The sequence below is a fragment of the Aphis gossypii genome, chromosome X, assembly GCF_020184175.1.
Source record: "Aphis gossypii isolate Hap1 chromosome X, ASM2018417v2, whole genome shotgun sequence".
In the NCBI taxonomy this organism is placed as follows: Eukaryota; Metazoa; Arthropoda; class Insecta; order Hemiptera; family Aphididae; genus Aphis; species Aphis gossypii.
This window is the reverse complement of record NC_065533.1, coordinates 56,973,869-56,982,951: the sequence shown is the minus strand read 5'-3', so window position 1 is coordinate 56,982,951 and position 9,083 is coordinate 56,973,869. Positions and strand designations below refer to the sequence as shown.

At 24.9% G+C, this 9,083-nt stretch overlaps 1 protein-coding gene across 1 annotated transcript in view; it reads right to left on the bottom strand.

The window, feature by feature from the left end:
• Window positions 1-9,083, bottom strand: part of LOC114129926 (nephrin-like) — a 224,564-nt gene continuing 215,481 nt past the window's right edge. The window contains exon 16 of the mRNA XM_050205855.1: window positions 1-2,365. The gene's annotated coding sequence lies outside the window, so the exon portion shown is untranslated. The remainder of the gene's footprint in view (window positions 2,366-9,083) is intronic.

Genomic DNA, 9,083 nt, shown 5'->3' with positions numbered 1-9,083 from the left:
GCAACTATGGCCATTAGTTACAATTATTTAAATTGGGTTAAAGTATTTACAGTTTTTACAAATATAGGTATATTATATTATAATAAATAGGTATTAGATATTTTATATTTTTGCATTTTTTACAAGTCTCTTGTTAGGCATTATGAGATGGACATTTTGAAAGTTTGTCTATTTTTTATAACTTTTTTTTTACAAAACAAAAAACCCAAATAATTTGTGTTGTAGGTAGTTCATTGTCTAAGGTTAAAATATATTTTGATGTAATATTTTATAATACACATTAGTCTTAGGTAATCTAATTCGGTTCACAAACTGAAAAGAATAAAGTCAATCTTAACTAAATTAAATGTAATATAATGATTGCACATTAGAATTAACAAGCTTAATTAATATGTATTATAAAATTATAATTAAATACCACATATGTAAATATTTTTATGTTAAATAATACTGTTATGTTACTAATAATACTGTTCGACAACATAGCTATTCTTAACATTAATCAAATAAAATTATATTACATTAAATGTGATATAAATTTTATATTCTAGACTCAATAATTTATTAATGGCCAATCATTATCATGCAAAAAAATGCAGTATATTATTTACATCGAGTATAAATGGGGAGAAAAAATATACAATTCATTACTAACATTACTAATCGTTTTTATAATATTACACTTACTAGAAAAATGGAATATAATATAATAGCGATATAAAAAAAAATGTTCTATTAAATACCCATTAACACTAAAATTAAAAATAAGGTGGTCAAGTGGGTAATGCTCTGCTGTATAGTAAGTATCGAGTGGTCCTCGAAAATAGAGTTGGTCACTACAATGAATGCGTTAAATATTTGAATGCAATGATAGGCATCATTGTATACGAAAAATAATTGTTCAATATTAAGAATATTCAACTACAAAATTACTTGCTAATTTTCGCGATTTTGATATAATATATTTCGTACAAATTTCAACTTTAAACGCTTATATAAATTCAAAAATTGTGACCAACTGTTTTTGATTTTTTTTTTAACTTCAATTAGAACTTATAAGAAACTTTATAATATTAAATTTTCAAGTCTTTTTCTTAACATTAAAAAAAAAAATACTTAGAAAAATCGAAAATTTTAGTTGTCTATAAATAACTCAAAAAAGCCATAATATTTTGAAAATTTAACTGAGTATAGATAACATTATTATAAACATTTTATGAAAATTTCAAATATTTACACTATTTACAGTTTTTGAGTTACAACTTTAAAAATAATCGATTTTTTCGAAAACTGGTTTTGAATAAAATTTGTTTTAGGTACGTCACTTTTTTATGGTTTTTTCCTATTTTTTTTTTTTGAAAACTTCTGGAAATTTGATACTAATGACCTCTATTATGCACCAAAAACATTCAATATTCCACTAAAAATCACCCCCGATGTTTTAAAATTGAAGTATTGATTTGACAAGTTATGGTGTACAGAGAAACAAAAAAAAAAAAAAAAATAGAAAAAAAATACATCATCGTAAAGTCAATACATTTATCACTCTTTTCAGAATCTAAAAGACATTTATTTAAATGAAATGATAACAGGCATAATCACTAGGCAGTTCTTGAAATGTAATAAAACTAATTAAAAGGTTCTAGGAAGGTATTTGTACACAAATACAAAATAAGTAGTAACAATTTTTGATAAATCGATATGCATACAGTACATTTTGAAGTAATAAGTAGATACACGAATATAAAATATATATTATAATAGGTTGGAATGTATCAAATATTATATAATATCGAATAGGGCGTAGGTTGTAAAAATCTATTTTAAAACTTGATTGAGTTTAAAAAAACATTATTAAAGTATCCATTGCCAAAAAGGAATGGCTGAGTAAAATCCTCAATGAAGTATCTATATTATTCGAAATCACAGAGCTTAGAATAAGTGATGAGCGTAGTCCATGTAAATCGTTTCTAATGGTTTCAACACCATTGATACCATTATCGCAGTGCTCGGAGCTGTTGACCACGTGGCCGACAGCTTTTCGTCGGTATCTCTCCATAAAAGTCGCATCCATGTGGAACGTATGCCCTACAAGAAGCCGCCTTTGTCGTCATCGGAGGTCTTCTGTATCCGTTCGATGTACAACTTGATGCGGCATTTGGACAGAATGAGAAGACTGCCTTCCTCTTCGCACAGGGTTTCCACGATCGCCGGTGGACCATTGGCAGTGTCTCCTTTATTATCAAACCCGTAAACCGAGATTGGCAGGAAGTCACCGCTGTAACACGTAATGGACCTGCACCACAACGGTATAGGCGTGTACGCCACAATAACCATGATGACAATCTCCGCACTGACGGGTGAGCTGCAAAATCGATATACAACCGTCGTTAGAATTAAAAAAATATAATATAAAACAGTGCACTAGCCGTCCTATATTAACGGCCACTTAAACATCGTTTTTTGTATACCACGTCATTAATATTTATTATTTACGACATTATGTATTTTTTTTTATTCGTGTACGACTTTTGAAGTTCAGATGTTTACGACATTAGATATTTATCGGTGGTATAATAGCTGTTTCAAAAACGATTAACTTTAGAAACTTGAAATTTTCATTAAATGATAATGTTTGTTTTTCTATAGGTAATATAATTTTATAAATATTTAGACATGATTAATGTTATTTATTGGCTCTTGAAATTACATTTTTTTCTATGAATTAGTAATTACGATAAAAAATAATACGTTTGATAAAAGTTCTTGAAGTTAGGATCCTACATAATTTGTTCATAAAAATATTAAATAATATTTACAAACTTTTTTTTTATGAATCTTCAAAATAAACATTTACAAGTTACAAACATTTTGTGGTCAAAAATTGACGAAATCTTCGATTTCTATGAATAAAGTTTAAAAATTTAATAAATTGTCCCTTATTGTAAGTACCTAGTTAATACTGGAAATAAAAATCTAAACAAAAATCAAACGCAATTATTTTTTATAGATATCTGAAGATCAAATTTGGATGAAATTACAAATTGTATTTATTTTATTTTAATTTTTTTAATTTTTATTATTTTAATTTGTTATATTTTAAAACCATTACTCGTGGCCCCCTAGGGACTTGAAATTTTTACATATATTATGAGTTTTATTAATACAATGACATTATCAAAATAAGTAAAATAATTTTATAATATTATCTATTTATTTAGTGAAAAAATAAAGGTTTTCAGTAATTTACTAAGGTTGTATTTACTTAAAATGTAATACCATTACCTAAATAATAATATAATAAATGTAATGTTTCCGCAAAAAATTAATTCAACCAACTGTATTACTTTTATATCTAAGTTTAATACATTAGGTACTTATTAGAATAATTTTGTAATGGTAAGTGGAGAAATAATATTTTTACATTATGTATCTATATTATAAAATAATAAATTATACATTATTATAATTTTATAGGTAATCTACCATATATTTTATAGTGTGGGTGTATTGCCATGTAGAGGGTGTAGAGTAAACTTAAATTTTTTTTATAGTTTCAAAACAAAAAATATAAGCTAGTAGTCTTAAGCGTAGGAGGTATTTTCTAGTTATATTGGAAATAATATTTTTCTAAGGACAATGAAGAGATCTAATAACTTTTACGCTTGCAATATTGCATGATATATTAATTTTAAATTATAAACCTTGTGTATAGATTGTTCTTTTGAAAAGACATTTTTTAGAAAAATATTGAAATTTAAAGTATTATAGTTTTTAATTAATGTATCCTTTTTTAGGTAACCGAGCTTTACTTGTTATTATTTTATGCAATTTGAATAATATTCGTTGATATTTTAAAGTTTTAAATACCTAATAATATATATATTCAATTTTGTAGTTTTGTGAGTGATCCAAAATAAGTGCTTAGCACGAAATGTCTCTATACCTACCTATAGATTATGTATAGATTTAATGTATACAAGATATTTTTACAGTATATTTATGTATTTATATGTATTAATTAGTAAATAGTAAATACTCTCTTTGTACCTATTATAGTTATATTATATACCTACCTATTATTAAAAAAAATTCATGTTTGTGTTTTATTGATAGCCTTGTTTAGTTTTGTATCTATTTATCATTATTATTACCCATCGAATTATTTTGTCTTTTTCGACGTTTTCTAATGATTTGTCAAATTAAATGGATATTAAAAGTTTTAGTACCGAATAAAGAATTACGGCGCACAAAGATATAAGGTAACTTTATATTATTATATTATTGTTATGACGATTACTCGAAAACGTAGGTATTACGTTCATGTGAATTGTGAACTACATGGAATATGGAAACAAAGGTATTACCTACGTATAAGTACTTATGCATAATATAGCGGTTATCGTGATTCGTAATTTCCGTATGTGTATGTACCTACATACTCGTTCGACGGTTGTGTGTATTTCATATTGTTTAAAATTGTATTTTTATGTGTAGTTACGACTCCGCTATAATATCATATTATTATGGTCTATCACCAGTGTTTTTTTTCTAAAGTATTTATATAAAAACAGAACACCAAACAGTAGTATTTCTTTCGTAGGTATATTCGACATTCTTTTCCACTGCTTTTGTCATAGTATCCTTCAATTTTTCCCATTATTTATGGACTTTACCAGCTTGATTCCTTTTGCTCTTTGTTTCTTGTAATATTTTATTTACTTTTTAAATTATCTTCTTATTTCTTCATTCTTTAGTTTATCCATTCATTCACTATTTTATTTTTGTATTTCAGGGTTTCCCCCTTTTTCAGGCTTATAATCGTCTCCGTTAATACAGGATTATGATCACTATTTTTATATCTATTCCTTATGAATATATCATCTATTTAACCACTTGACGCACAAACATCGTGCGAATACGGGTGTTCTCTCGTGTGCGTCATCTACATGGATGGTCAGATATAAAACACAAAAAAACGAAACTATATATTATTATTACACAGTACTAGGTATGGTGGATGCATTAAGATAGGTAAAAAAATATTTATCTCGATAAGTGGATATTAAGATATAGCCACAGATTACAGAGCAATAGAGCATACATAGACAGAATTACAGAAGTGTTGCACACAAAACGCTGAGCGCTGACAAAATACAAAAACTATAAATATTTCATAGAGAGTAACCTATAGGTTATTTATTTTTTTAGGTATTTACACCTATATAGGTCCTATAGGTGTATAAATAATTTACACTATATTGTGTAGTATTATGTCTTATCGTCGGTCTTTCACGACGTCATAGTCATCTTCGTACCTACACGGGCAGTGATCCATTATGACAAAGATCTAAAACAACTTTATACTTCAATAATTGAATTCGATACATTGATACATACTAGCTGCAAATCGAAAAAACAATATTATTCGATACATTTATAAACTATAATAATTTATTACTCTGTCATTGATAATTAATACAGATAGATAAAGATTATATTTTTAATTTTATGTAATTTTCTTTACATAATATATTTATATGTATAAAATTAGACATATTTTAAAAAAACCGGGACAATTTAGTGTCCCGGAAGCTTATGTCAGGACAACGGGATACACCTTTAAAATACGGTGCGTACTTTCCTGTAATATTCTGGTTACTCACATAGTCACGTCTCACACATATGCTTCCTCAATATTGAGATCTTTCATCTTAATGAATTTAATACAAAATCAGAATAGTCAGCTTTATCAATCGTATGTTTTCTGCTAAATGTCACCGATTATATAGGTCAATAACATTTGACTTGATTAATTCACGTACCAATATAATATATTAAATGACTAAAATGACTAATACGTATTTGTTTTTCGTAAATGACGAGTTTATTAAACTATTCTACTTATGATCGATTAGTATTTATTGCACTTAAAGTACCGTTTAAAGTTCAATATTATAAAAATGAAATAAAATAATAGAAATCGAAAGAATTAATTAGATATAATATTATGACATGACAGGGGATATTTGGACAACTATAATAATATGTGTAAATATATGTTTAGTTGTATTTTTACAAAATTAATTATTGTAATTTATGAATAAAAGACAAAATCCTGACTGGGTGCATTATGTACTTCTCTATAAAATAATGAAATCCCTGCTCTTGTTTTTATATTAGAATTTATATAAATACCTACATGTTATTTTTTGATAAGAAAAAAATTCGATGTAGATAAATACAGTTACACTTTACTATTTGCATTTTAAAATAAATAGTAAGTATAAAATCACATCTAAATGGTATTGTAATAAAAACATAATGTTTAATTTTTAACGCTAAAGTAGTTCAGTGCAGAGTCGATGTTTAAATACAATCAAAATAATCTCCACAAGCTATAGTGGTTCATTAATAAATGCATAGGTACAATACATTTTTAAATTTCTTAAAAAGGAGATTTTCAAATTTTAATTCAAGTGTATGTACTACCCTACCTTTATGTGGTACCTTATAGGTGTAGATATACGAGGTTACTTAGTTAACAAAATATTTTTGTTTATAGAATATATATTCATTTATTCATATCAAATTATATTTTTAGTTAGAAATAAGAGTTCATGTTATTCAGTAATAATTTAAATAGTATATTATTGTCATAGTAAATTACATCATAATTTAGATTAATGTATTTTTATAAATTTTTTTATTATCTATTTTTGTATTCTTCTAAAATTTTCTTGCAATTCAGAATGAAAAATTATATTTTCTGAAAAAAGTGTTTAACAAAAATAGTAGATAGGTATCTATTTTATCTTATTCTATTACATGAAAATTTAAATTATTAACAGAAAAATTTGTTTAATTTAGGTAGGTAAAAGAAATGTAAGATCAAATGAAATATATTATTTATTTTATACTTATATTATAGTCACAATAAATTGTTCAGACTGATTGTTTGCTAAAACTAGTTCATATAAAAAATTGCAATATTTAATTTAGTAATATAGCAGTGGAAAATAAATGACACTTAAATAACATTACTTTGGGATAAAATAATATACTAAGCGTTTATAACTGATGCGGATAAGTTATACTAAAAAATATTGTGTGTAGAACACTTAAGATGATTGTAAGAATTTACGAATGCCGGTACCTGCTATTTATTTCACAAGATTACTTTCATTTTCTCTGTGTTATTTAATGCTTTTAGTAGGTACCTACATATATCATAATAGGGAATATACATTAATTTGGGTACATAATTCACAACATAGCTTTGTCACTCATAAAAAATATAATGCAGGTGTGACGAAAAAAACATAATATAGTTTATAATTCACATTAAACGTCATATTTGTTATTTTTTGTAAGTGGTACTCGGAACTATGCTACACATTTACTTATTAAATGAAATTAATATTAAATAATAACTTCATTATGAAACTTTAAGATACATCCTCTATTTATTCCTATCTTGTATCCGTTATACAACTGGCCATACTATATAGTAAATTTTAATGTTAAAAAAGTTAAAAATTAGTTATGAAAATCGATCATCTATTAATACCATAAAAATAGATTTTAGTCTTGAATTAATATAAATTATAAAATAATATAGTTTAAATTAGTCAATTGATAGTAAATTAAAATTTAATTGAATACACTTTTTAAGTTTACTTTTTTTGATCGGTTCTATAAAAAAAAAAACAAAAAAAAAAAAAACTGACCACTGTTGATATTATTATGCGTTAAAAGTATAAACCGTCAGCTGCAGAGTTAAAATTTTTCCAAATTATTTTAAAATACATTTGTGTTTTGTGATAAGATATATGATTAGTTATAAATCATAATTCATTAATTATTATTAGCTAACAAATAACTTATTTTATTTAAATATTCAAACACTCATATAAATATAATATATCTAATACTTTTAAGATTGTACGTTGTATTTTGTATATAGATATGTGCGTAAAGTAAATATTATTTTCAGCGATTGGTTTAACTATGTACAGTCTGACACTATACCAGTTTATATAGTGCTTACTATAAATATAAACAGTTATTTGGTGGAAATTAATACAGTTAGATATTTACCATTAATTATTAAGTAGACTCAGAATACAGTCAGAGATAAACATATTAATTATAGAAGCATATCATAATATTTGTCTTTTATTCTATGTTAATAATGATGTACTGTTTTTTAAATCATGACATTTATTTTTAACTTAGTTTTTTTTTACTACATTTGTTTAGTTAGAACATTTTTTTAATATTTTTATTTTTCATTAATTAAAAATGAATCAATACTTATTTTAAAATAAATGAGTATACTTATAATATGTTGTTTTAAAGGATAAAAATTTTTTTTCTACGAACTTCAAGGTATAAAATAAATATATTAATAAAAATAAATATAATAAGTATATTAATTAATATATATAGTTATAGGAATGTTTTGACATCTTAGAGAATTATAGTTCATAATAAACATATTACCTAAACATATTATATCAAAGTATACGATTATTATTTCATTAGTAATATTTTAGAACAAATATTGACGCTTTATCCATTAAATAAACTTTCAAGATGGTATCTAAATTCTAAACTAAACTATTCTCTACAGCCTCCGGGAACTCATCTTTCCCTCGTTTCGTCATAGTCTAACTTGCTAACAAATTAAAAATTGTTGGAATACATTGATTCAATACATAACGTGGTTATAAAGGAGTTAACTAGAACCATATGGTGTGTATATGAGTGTATCATACTAGCTGCAGAGTTTTACTTCGAAGGGGTTTGATCAAATGATAAACATGAATTTATCCGAAGACACAAACTTTTCGTGTTTATAGAGTTTAATGCGTATAAAATATACGTCATGTTGATAAATATTTTTTAACTACATTACAGTTATGTCGTGAGAACTATGTCATAATTCATAATTATGGTGCAAGTATTCTATATTTTAGACAGTATAATATTATTAATATTACATTATTTTGGATGCATTCAAATATTAATAGGAAAAATAAAAAAATAATAGTACGTTTAACTACCTACGAAAATAATTA